Genomic DNA, 12,377 nt, shown 5'->3' on the forward strand with positions numbered 1-12,377 from the left:
TCCCAATTTTAAAAACAAACACGGATTGAGTCATCTCCCCAGACTCTATGCCTCTTTTGGTTTGTTTCTTTGTTTATGGAGCACAGTCTCAAGTAGTTCAAGGTGGACTGGAACTTACTATGTAGTTGAGGTTGCCCTTGTATTTGTGATCCTTCTATGTGCACATGGAAGCTCTGGGACTGCACGCATGTGCCTCATACCTCATTTTTTCTTGCTTCTTGATCTCCCTTCATGATTCCTCTTTGAGGAGATGGCATTACAACGCACAGAGGACGTGCACATGAGTGCAATAGATGGCTTCTGGATCTTAACTCCTGAGCAACAATCACCCTTCAATTCCTTCTTGCCTTATCCAATCACCTGATCCCGGGTTGAAATCATAGCAAACTGTGTTTTTGGAGTTCTAGGAATAAGGGGGCTGACTACTATTTCTCTAAATATGTTGAGCTTGAAAGGCCAGAGATAGATTTTTAACTGGACAGGATAGGCATGAGGCACAAGAGCATCCACGAAAGCCAAAACTAGGAAGGTGTGTGAGACCCAGCATGATGCTAATATGAGCACTTACAGGCACCGTTAACGTGTCAGGCTCAGCCTTAGGAATTTCATAGAAAGTATTGCCTCTTGTCATTCTCTTTAGTAAACTAACGAGACAAGCAGTCTCATCATCCAACCTTTATCCAAGGGTAAGGGCGCACAGAGAAGTTAGGTAACTGGCTCAAAGTTATCCAATTTTCTGTGTGTGATGGTGCATGCCTGTCATCACAGTGCTTTGGAGGCTGAGGCAGGGGGATCACAAATTTGAAGTCAGCCTAGGCTACAAATCCTGATTCAAAAGCCCCCAAACAAAACACGCAACACAAACAAAAACAAAAGTTATACAGCTAGTGAGTGACACAGTCAGATTCGAATTTAAGAACTTTCCCACTGACTTCGTGTGCCAAGGAAACAAGATGGATTGCTCAGGTCTTAGTTCTACCAAACCTTGCCTTCCTCCGTTAGGTACCAATTGTTATTGCCAAAGAGAACCCGAACAAAGCAGGATCACCCCCTCCTGGAAGAGTCTGACCTGTAGGAGTCCCACGCTTTTGCTTTTTAAAGGAGCTCCTCTGGCTTTGCCAAGTTCTTGTGCCACCTCGATACCCCTCCGCTCCGCCCCCAACCCACTCCCACTCCCCCTCTCCCACTCCGCCCCCGCCCCACTCCCGCTGCTCCTAGTCCGCCTCTCTTCAGCCCGCCTCTGTCCTGTTCTTGCCCAATCCTCTTCGCTGCACTCTGCTCCCTGAGGCGCGCGCAGACAATGGCCGAGCTGCAGCCCAATAGGAAGGCTCAGTGAGAAAGAGCGTGGGCCTCTGTCCCTACGGACTGACGGGTGGCTCCGCCCCTGCCGCACGCAGACTAGTGGGCGGGAAGACCTAAGTAACTGCTGTAAGCGTAGCTGTGTGGTCGCGGCCTGTAAGCTTGGGGGCGTGAACCGGTTGTGCTTCAGAACGCAAAACATGGCGGAGAAGGGTACAGCCGCCAGTAGCGGCAGCGGCTCTGGTGACAGCTACTGCGATGATGTGGGCGATGACCGTGTGGTCAAGGCGGCTGTGGAGGTGTTCGAAAAGCTGAAGGTACTGTAAGCCAGGGACTCCAGGATGGGAGACCAGGCAGGGCCCTACCTCAAGGCCTTCTGGAGCTTTCTGTGAAAATTGGCCACTCCACAGGTATCCACAGTGGTGGGTCCTGGCAAAGCCTTAGGGGCGACTTGTGGATTGTCTGTCTTAGCTCTTTGGGTTCCCGGACCTCTGCTCATGCAGTCTCCACCGAACTTTGTAATATTGAGGCTGAGAACTTGGAGTGTGTGAAGAAATGGAGGGTGTAGGCCTCACTCTCAAAGAGTTAGAAGTGGGTGGAGTTGGGTTTGGGGACAGCCATTTTGCTGGATTAGAGGTAGGGATTCCAGGTGCACTTAAGGTACGTGCAGCAGTGTAAAGTCAGAGAGCTAGTCCAGGACCCTTGTCCCCCTCACTAACCTCCCTCCCATCTCCCCTTGCCCTTGACTCTGATCACCTTCACTCTCCATCCACCAGCCCTCAGATTTAATGTTAGTCTTTCTAACCCACTCTTAGGCATTTTCCTAGTTTTGTGGCCATGGAGCCCAGAGGGAACACATTTAAAAGTGGTGGTGTAGCAAGTCACAGGAGGCTTGGGTGAAGATGAGAGGGACTTGAACTTTTGGCAAGACCAGGAGGTGCTTCTGGCTGGCACCATGCTCTTGGAGGTGGGAAGTGTGTGGAAGGGTTAGGAAGGGGTCCTGAGCACGAATTGACAGAAATGCATTGCTACCCTACAGTAACAGGTTTTCTTTTTACTTTTCCTTTCCTTGCTTAGGTTGTAAGCTGCCCCTTCCTTGATGGTCTGTATATTGCAGAGCCAAAGACAATTCTGGATCTGCTATGTAGGCCCTCAAAGTACCGGTTGGACATACTGGAATGGATGTGTATGCGGTAATGTTCTGTATTCTTTTCCTTCTCTTGGGGTGTCTCCTGGGGGGAACATGGGAATGTGTCCTCTCAAAGGGTTCCAGGAGAGCAGCTGGTTAGTTAACAGTGCTGGCTACAGAGCCTTGGCCGAGATGGTGGAGAAGTAGTCCTGACAGTACACGATGAACTTTAATGAAAGCCCTGGGCTTGTGATTGTGTTGGGATTTGATGTGGTCTATGTTTATGGAATTATGATTACTGTTGGCTTGATGGGCACCTGATGATCCAAAAACCCAGTAACAGAAAATAGCTTCCTAGATTGTTCTTCCTCACCCCAACTTTCAAAGAACCAGGGCTTTCCTTAGTGTATCCTGGGGGCAGTGTTTCTAAGGCAGCCTGGTCCCATACCTGTCTCTGCTGCAACCCTGGGGGCAAGTATGACTCCAGGAAAGAAAAAGTCAGTCCTGTTTAATCACTGTGTCTTTTCCACAATATTGGGTCAACAGGCCCAGATACTATGGTCTAGGCCACACATATCACCAAGGTGATACAATAGTCCTACAGAAAGAACATTTTGTTGTCTGGGGGTTACCTGCTTTACCTACATCCAGAGCTCTTAGTTTAGGTGACTAGCTCCTTGGGCTGGTGGGGGGCAAAAACATATTCTAAGGCTCCAGAGCCAAACCAGGGGTGGAAATCAGGGCTGGATGGGCTTTTCTGAGGGAATGGGAGTTGTTGGAGGCCTTCTCCCTTGCCTTTCTCTGTAGAACCTTTCTACCCAGCTAGGAACTCTTCCAAGGCTTGCAGCTCACTGAGGCCTCATTGTTATGCTTATCTGTGTGCCTCCCTCAAGGACAGGGCTGCACAGTCTTGTGATCAGAGCCTTTTCCTTTGGAGCCTTCAAGGGTCTCAAAGCAGAGCTCAGCAAGACTTTTTTCTATGAATGACCAGCTGCTGCTGCTGCTCCAACTCACTCTTGCCAGGGTAGCCCAAAAGCAGCAGAGACAGCATCATCAGTAATGGATGGGATGATGTAGCAATGAACTTTTTTTAAAACCCAAACTGGGAGCCTACGTGTGGGCTTATCCCACATGGATTGAATTGGGGATTTTGAAAAGCGTAAAATGAAACAGAACTCAATGGCAAACGCCCTTAATCTGGGAGGCAAAGCAGATGGATCTCTGAGTTCAAGCCAGACTGGTGAGTTCTATCAGGGCTACAGAGTGAGACCCTGTCTTGAAAAACAAAAAACAACAACAACAACAAAAAACTATAAAATGACCTTCTCTAAAAAGAGGGTATATAGCATTGGTATTTACTAATGGTAGAGGCAACCATAGTTCCTTCATTATATACTCACTGGCCTCATTTTTTGTGTTGGTCATTGCCTAGAGATGTCCTAGGCTCCAGGGATACCTAAGGGAAAGCCAGTTTCTGGTCCTAGCCAGCTTTCACTCCAAGAGGGCAATAGAGTCCCATGGAAGTCCCATTGGCCAAAGAGGTGTCATTGTTCATTGGAAGACCTTTGAATCAGGGCTGGCCAGACTGACAAGGAGTGAGCGAGATGGATTGAATGGAAAGTGAATGCCCCAGTTGGTGTGCGCTCAGGCCAGATTGTGAGGTTCCAAAGTCTTCCCTTCTTGTGCACACATCACTTTAAAACAAAGATTTATTTATTTGTTACATATACAGTATTCTGGTTGCATAGATGCTTGCAAGACAGAAGACGGTACCACATCTTATTATGGACGATTGTGAGTCACTATGTGGGTTCTGGGAATGAACTTGGGTCCTCTGGAAGAGCAGCCTGTGCTCTTAACTTCTGAGCCATCTCTCCAGCCCGGCACCCACCATTTTTGTGTGGGAGAACTTTGAGTATTCACATTTCTGAGGGAAATTTTTCTCAAGTATTTTCCCATAATAATTGATGGTAATAATCACATGATACTAAACAAATCACTTAAAAGTGTCTTTTCACTGGCATTTAGCTTGTACAGGTAATTCTCTGTTTAGAGGATAGTTATGGAGGGGTGATGAGTCAGGCACCTGACCGACTTTGCTATTTTCCCACAGGGTCTGTCCCTCCTTGCAGGACAAGTTCAGTTCACTGAAAGGAACTGCAGGGGATATGAAGATACAGGGTAGGTCTCTTTATGGGAGTGTGACATTTGATGGTGAATTCTGGACAATTTTGAACTTGGTCACAGTGTCTTCCTGAGTTGTGAAATTTCTATGAAGTGATCTTTTATTTTGTATGGTGTATGCTCTGTGCTTATTATTAGAGCCTTCTAGAATCAGGGCCTTCCCTGATACGGTGTATGGGAGGCTTCTCACAAGACCAAATAATACATTGGCCCATCATAGCACTGAGACGTAGAGAGCATGATTGTTTTGATGTTATCAGACGTCTCTTTTCACTGGTTTGTGTGCATATTCTGTCCACATGGTATTCCCATGAGTCCCCTATTGCTCCTTGCTATGATTTGCCTTGTAACCTTATTAGTTTGATGGGTTTTTGTAGAAAGTCTCTTTAACTTGGTATGAAAATTAGATGAAGATGAGCAAAAATGCAATTTGTGTAAAAGGGTAGGGTTTTTTCCTTCCTTGTAGTGTGGCCAAACATTGATAAAATTTAAAAGACTTTCCATCAGCTTGTGTGTATTCAGAATACTGCAGGGTGGGTGAACTTAACTTGAGCCTCTAACTGTGCACCAACTGGCATTGCCAAATCAGTTATCTGGGGAGAGTTGCCCTCTTGGATTCAGTAGGGTGTTTCCTGTTGGCAGGATTCCACTCATAGGCTCGGAAACAGTACTTGATTTCTCTGGAAAGCCCTAGCCTGCAGTCTGAACTTCATTAGATCCAGCTTTTACTTCCCTCTGTGAAGATGAAGGCCTTTGCCTCCGTCATCTCCTTAGAATGTATTGAGTACTTGTCAGAGTGGAAGTAGAAACAAGGACAGGTAGTGGTTAGTTCTCAAGTTTGGCTGACACGTGAGGCAGTGTTTGAAGTGCTAGGGTACAGTAGTGTACTGTGTCACCCTTGTGGAACCTAAATATCAGATGATGGATAACAGATGCTGACTAAAGAAGACAAAACTTCTCAGTGATAGGCTGCTGAGAAGGGTGTAAACTGCCAGTTAAAAAAGAAAGGTGACTTAGGGAGAGTTGGAAGAAGGGTGGTCTTATTGAGAAGACGGCAGAAGGGAGGAAATCAGTCAGGTTGAGAGTACTGTTCAAGGCAAGGGAACAGCAAATGCAAAACACTGATTTGGGCTATGCTTGGCAGCTTTGAGGAAGAGCAGGGAACAAAGACGGCTGAGGCGGATTGGAAATCAGGATGGGATAGGGTTAGCGCCTGCTAGGCATTATAGATCATGGAAGGGCATTGGCTTTTATTCCAAGGAAGGCTGAAACATGACTAATAAAAACTCAGAGAGAGAAATTGGGGTTCAACCTGGAGGTCAGAAAAGCAAAACATCCAGCCACTGGCTCTTACTTCTACCTCAGTCTGAAAATGGACATCTTGCCTTCAGGACTCTCAGAATGAGACTGTGTCTGTGAGCTGTTTTATAATCCTCTCTAGATTTGGGATTAAAGGCATGCACCACTTCCACCTGGTTTCCATGGCAAACTGATGTGGCTGCTGGGATTAAAGGTGTGTGTCACCACTACCTGGTCTGATGACCAGTGTGGCTGTTTTACTCCCTGATCTTAAGGCAAGCTTTATTTATAAAAATAGGAATGAAATGCCACTACAGGTTTTATCTTCCTTTGGGTTCATCAGGCTCTGTGGGGATACTGTAGTAAACATAGGAACACGGAGGCAGCAGTACAGCTCTTGCAGTGACTGAGGCACGATATTGGGGAATGGGTGGAAAGGTGTGCTCTGCAGAATTTGTTGAGAGGAGGAAGACAGGGTCAAAAGGGTTTAAGGGCTGTGGTTGAAGCAGGCTGGTGTGGGGACACAGTGGCATCTGCAGAGTATTCCTAGGGCCACATAGATACTCTCTGCCACTTCTTCCAGTGAGTCTTTCATAACATGTCCTACACAGGTTTACACCTGCTCTGTTGCTGCTGAGGCATAGCCTGGCCCGTGAGGGGTTGAAGGTACTTCTGAAACACTACTTTCTGGCCTTTGTTTATATACTAGATAGCCATGCAAAGATGTGCTAAATGTTTCCTGTTCCTTGTGAGGCCTCAGACTCCTTATCTGTAAAATAGAGCCTAGACTCACCTTCAAGATGACATGTCAGGAGAATGAAAGGCATTTGGGACATGGACAGATGTGAGCCATGGATCATTTTGTTTTAACTTCATGAAGTCTCTAAAAGGGTGACATGTGGTGCATGCCGGAGTCCTTCTAATTTCTGATGGCTTCTCAGGCAACTGATCATCTATGTCTTGTGTACAGAGTATGGTGAATAACCCTTCATTTACTTCTGTGTCTGTAAACATATCTAGAAAGAGAAGCCTTAGTAGTACCCTATTTGCTCTTAGTTCTGGGATGTCTTGTATCCTCCTCTTTTTGAGAGGGTGTCTGTAGTGACAAGGTCTTTGTATTCTAACAGAGATGGTGAAGCTAGGCCATGAGCTGATGTTATGTACACCAGATGACCGGGATCTTCTGATGGTAAGAAAGGACCCTCTTGTTTCCCTACAGAGGATGCACATGCTTTTGTCCTAGGCTGGTGAGTGGATGGGAGAGGCTTCTGGCTCCAGAGCCTGCATGCCTGGCAAGATTGCTTCTCTAGGCGTCCCTAGGTTAAGCGCTGCCAGAAATCTCTGAGGGAGATAGACAGAATGGGGAGGCTTGTAGTAGAAATGGAAATAGAGGTGGATATCTGGTTCATGATGATCAAAAGGACAGAGTGTATTCTCACTTGCTGATGTCATACTTGGCTAGTATGGTACGTAATATATAGTATCAAGATAGGTAATATATTTCAGTCACTGTCACACCCATCCTGAGCAGACAATGTTTTTTTAGCTCCATTTCCCAACTAGGTATCAGAAACTCACTTGAGATCACGTGGTGGCTGAACTAGGCCTACAACTCAGGACTGTGGCTCTCAAACCCATGTACTTTACCCTACCTGAGGGTCCCTGACCTACCTCATAGTTAATTCAGAGAAACCCTACCCTACCGTTAAAATGTCTAAATTTCAAATAATTGTTTCCAATTATTTGTTGTGAGTGACGGGTTGTGGACAGTCTGTGTGTTTTTGTTTGATCCCCATTGTCATATCTCTTGGATATGAGCTAGGTATGTAGTAATTCTGTTTTCAGTTTTGAGGAACTAATGAACCATTTTTTGGTGAGGATGTGCTGCTTTGTGCTGTTGAGTCTCTCCAGTGAGGGTTTGTTTTTAAGTAGGGCAGGTTCACAGGGAATTGAAGATTAAGAACATAGAATTCCCATCTGTTTTCTGTCACTGGCCCCATTTGACCTCCCTCACTGTGGAACATTTGTTACCTCAGTACATTAACACTGATAAGTATAACTGTATCTCCCAATATGCAGTGGGCCATACTTCTCTTGTTTTGCTTTTTGCTTGAAGTTGTCACATGGTTCCTTTCTCTTCTGGTTCTTTACTGATACTTCATGTTTTTTGTTTCTTGTTCACAGTTGTATAAGCATTTTTTCTGATGGCTGCTTAAAACTGTCAGTTCATCTGCCTCGCGTCTAATGAACATCTTTTCTAACGCAAATTGAGGTCTTCATGGCTTTTCACGGGTCAGATTTTTATGGATTTTTTTCCTGGACATGGTGGCTAGTATTTGAATCTTGTTAAATTTCATGGAGAGTTGAGATCCATGTGTTCCAGCAGACTTGCTTTAGTTTATGCAGCCAGGTCCATCCCTCCTCTCTGGCCTGAACTTCCACTGTCAGCTCACCTTCTTACCATGCATCCTGTATGCGCCACCCAGTGGTGAACCTCAGACCTGGGCCTGGCTTTTCCCCTGGCTTAGTAGTCAGTCAGCGGTGCAGAGAGGGCTGGTTCAGACTTTCTGAAACCGATTTATGTAGTCATTTTCTTCATCTCTTTCTTCGATGCCATATCTCTAAGGCTTTCAGTTCCACTATCCTCTAGCTACAAACTATTTGCATGATTGATGCAATAGCAATGGGGCAGAGAGGAAAAGCTAGCAAGAGGTTCACGAAAAGATACTTTTTATCACTGATCACAAGAACAATGAAAATTACGAATGCAGTATTATGCTCCACTCATACCATAATGTCTAGAAGTAGAAAGAAATAACACAGGCTAACAAGGATGGTGAGACAAGAACCCTCATACATTGCTAATAGAGACATAAAATTGTGCAGCTACTGTAGAAGACAGTTAACACACATGTGCCAGAATTCACTGTGAATGTTCATAGTGGCTCAGAAGTAGAAGTGCCCTTTAATGCCCATTTACTAGTGAGATAATTTTCAAGAAAGAAGACATCACAGCTACATGTGACAACGTAGATGATCTTTGAGGATGCTAAGTGAAAAGCAGTCAGATAATAAATGGTAGTATAAGGTCATAAGAAAAGGTTACAAGATTCCTTATGTGTAGACTGTTGAGAAGAGGTGAATCCACAAAGAAAGATAGGCACATAGTGATTGCTAGGGGCTCAGGTAGGAGGCAATAAGAAATGACTGTTAATGGGTCTAGAATTTGTTTTGGGGGTTCTAGATATGTTTCTAAAATGTGACCATGGGGATGGAAAGATGACTCAATGGTTAAGAGTACTCGCTTCTCTTTCAGAGGATAGGTTTAGAGTCAGTTAGAGTCCTACCCAGCCTCCACATGGTTGCTTACAACCACTTGTAACTCCATTTCCAAGGGATATAATGGCCTTTTCTCTCTCCTTGGGTGCTTTACACATCTGGTACACAGATACACATGTAGGCAAAACAGCCAGACACATAGCATAAGTAAATAAATTTGTAAAGAAAAATTGACTATGGTGATGGCCAATTTGTTCTTTGACTATCCTGTCATGTTACTATATACTTTAAAATTTGTGGACTGAATTAAATTTTAGCAAACTGAAACAAAAACCAATGTCTCTAAATGAAAAAAGAACATCTAGGAAAATAGCAAGTGCAAAGGCCCTGGGGTGGTCTGTGCTTGATATGCTTAAACAACTGTTAAAAGGCTGATTAGGCTAAAGCCAAATGAAAACAAGGGAAGGGAACAGAACAGACTGGGCAGGTGTGATGGCCTTTGTAGGCCAGAGAAGGGTTTAGTGTGTGTAAGGTGGTGGCCTAGGGAACTTGGAGCTAAGGAACAGAAATTTCTGTTTCGTCTGACAGAAATAGCCATGGTTAAGATGTGAAGATGGGGTAGATAGAATAGACCTTGAGGGACCTGTTCGCAGTTTACAGCAGTGGCCAAGCATGTGAAATAATAGCTTGAATGCCAGTGATAATGGGGAAAGTAGAGGAGTGGCCAGACCCACTGGATTTGCTGATGTAGTAAGGTAGAGGCAGGGACAAGGCCCAGCAATCATACTCTGGTAAGGTCTGAAGAATGAATTCATAAAAATTCACACTTTACCATTTCTTTAGACCTTCCCAGAGTGTGATTGTTGGGTTTTGCCCTTTGCTTGGGAGCAGAGAGGAGACAGAGTATGGTTTAGTTATGGGCTTTAGTAAGGTAACCACAGACCAGCCTGCTGGAGGTTAACTCTACCTAGGGTCTTGTAAGGTCATCCAGAAGGGTTGTAAGTGGCTTTGGGGAGCTCATTGGGAGATATTGAGCAGGACTACATGGGGCAAGTCTGTGATGATGAAACCCTAAGCAGGCTACACAACCATTCCAGAGCGTGCAATGGGGGAGGTAATGGAGCTAACTCTCTACTAAGTGACCAAAAGCCTTGTGAGGTCTTGAATGACAGCTGCACTTGTGTTTTTGTCTCGACTGTTTCCAGTTTAAGCAGTGTAATACCTTTTACCCCCGGCTGTCCTGCAGGTGTGTTTCTTGGGTAAATGGGGAGACTGAGTGAACAAGAAAGTAAAATAAAGTAAAATAAAATGTCCCAGAAGCAAGTGTCAGTTTGAAGATGTTTGAAGATGTTTGGAATGTGTTTTGCTAACTCACTCATTGTAGCCAGAGTTTGTTTGTTCATTTCCTGGCTGCCCAGACCTGAATAATCACACAGAAACTATATTAATTACAACCCTGTTTGGCCTATTAGCTCAGGCTTCTTATTAACTAACACTTACATCTTAAATTAACCCATTTCTGTTGTTCTGTATATAGCCACGAAGCTGTGGCTTACCCAGTAAGGTTCCAGCATCTGGCTCCTTCAGCAGCTACATGGTGTCTCCTTGACTCTGCCTACTCTCTCTTATTTTTCCAGCCTGGCTATATTCTGCTTTGCCATAAGCTAAAGCAGTTTTATTCATTAATCAATAAGAGTAACACATATACAAAAGGACATCCCACATCAACTCGGTGGCAGTGAATCTTGGAACTGGGCTTTCTCTGTGACTACTCCTCTCCAGGGACCACTTGGCTCCTTTCACTTCAGCATCTGCATTTACCACCAGCTTTCAGTCTTTGTTTGCTCTTCAAGGTGATTTTGCACTGGTGATGGTGATTGAGTGACTCTTTGATTAGTCTTCCTCAGAATTGTGTGTGCCAGGCCAGGGTGGTAAGAAGGTACACTTAAGGGAATAGGCCTTGCTTGGTGCCCTATTTTCACAGGAATTTGTGGAGCGGTCATGGCCTCTAAGATAGTGTCTGCTCCTGGGGAATCACCGACTTTCTAGAAGAAGGCAAGCCTTGGACTCTTCACTGGGCAGCTCCCTGCATCACCTGGGCAGATGGGCAAGCAGGAGACCTGGTCAGCCCTGCACAAGTTGCTGTACAGAAACCTGTAGCCTTCCTGATGGAAAGTCTAGGGGCCCCTGCCGGAGAACAGGCCACCTCCAGGCCTCATGCTGTACCTGTTGGCTTCTGCCATTCGTGGCCAGAAGGGATTGACTGAGGTGTTTGCTTGGAGGTGTCCCTGTGGAATAGGCTACCATCAGATCCCTGTGAGCTCTATTCTGCTTTAGTAGGCCCTGCTGCATGCCACCCACCCATTCAATAAGCTTTCCCCCTCTGGCTGTGTGACAAACTCACACTGTAATATGTTTTGACAACATTTTGCGTTTTGCATTTGCAGTGTGCTTCCAGGTGTCATTGCAGCCTGAAATGTGGCCTCAGAAGGAGCACTTTGTGGCAGAAGTCTGAGGATGCTATTGCTGAGCCAAATCAAGAGGCTACCAGCAAGGGTCAGGGACAGGAAAGAGGAACTGTCTGGCCAGGTCGCTTGCCATTGGCCACAGCAAGGGCAGCATAGGATCGGGCATCTGGAACAGTTGTCTAGGCCTGACCTGGGTCTAGTGGCAAATATATGTGGCTTTCCCTGCCAGGGCTGTGAGTGTCCCCAGAAGCAGCTGCAGTTCATGGACCAGTTGCTGGATATGATGCAGAGCCTGGCCACTGGATGCTCCAGTAGTTCTAGGTAAAGGTGTCAGTGGCATAGGTGGGTGCCCTTGACAGATAAGTCTTGGTCTTAGCTGGGGGTGGTAGGGTGGTAAGGGAAAATATCTTCATCTGGAGTCTCTCTGTACCCCTGTGGCAGCAATAGTCACATATTGGTCCAGGAATTACAGAACTGATAAGTTGAGACAGTTAACTCTAGTCACTGTCTTGGGGGTTGGACTGGCTGTTTAGGGGTCGGTCAGGCAGTGGCCCAACAAGGGATAGCTGTGTCTCTGGGATGTTGGGTCATTGCCTGAGATCCTTGCACTGTAGACTTTGGGGGAAACTAACCTTTATGTATAGGAGTAGAATTAACACCTGGGTGTCTGTAGGCAAGAGGCCATTAGCGAGGCCAAAACAAGCAGAGGCTAGAAATGT

The 12,377-nt window shown here is 45.7% G+C and overlaps 1 long non-coding RNA gene across 1 annotated transcript; it reads left to right on the top strand.

Moving 5' to 3' along the window:
- Window positions 1-4,590: 4,590 nt before the first annotated feature.
- LOC121440397 lies at window positions 4,591-11,985 on the top strand. The gene is made up of 3 exons (XR_005973351.1): window positions 4,591-4,609; window positions 7,039-7,100; window positions 11,888-11,985. It is a non-coding gene; the product is annotated as an uncharacterized LOC121440397 (long non-coding RNA).
- Window positions 11,986-12,377: the final 392 nt, after the last annotated feature.

Source organism: Microtus oregoni, unplaced genomic scaffold (genome assembly GCF_018167655.1).
Source record: "Microtus oregoni isolate MIOR12 unplaced genomic scaffold, Mior012 000067F_014, whole genome shotgun sequence".
Classification (NCBI taxonomy): Eukaryota; Metazoa; Chordata; class Mammalia; order Rodentia; family Cricetidae; genus Microtus; species Microtus oregoni.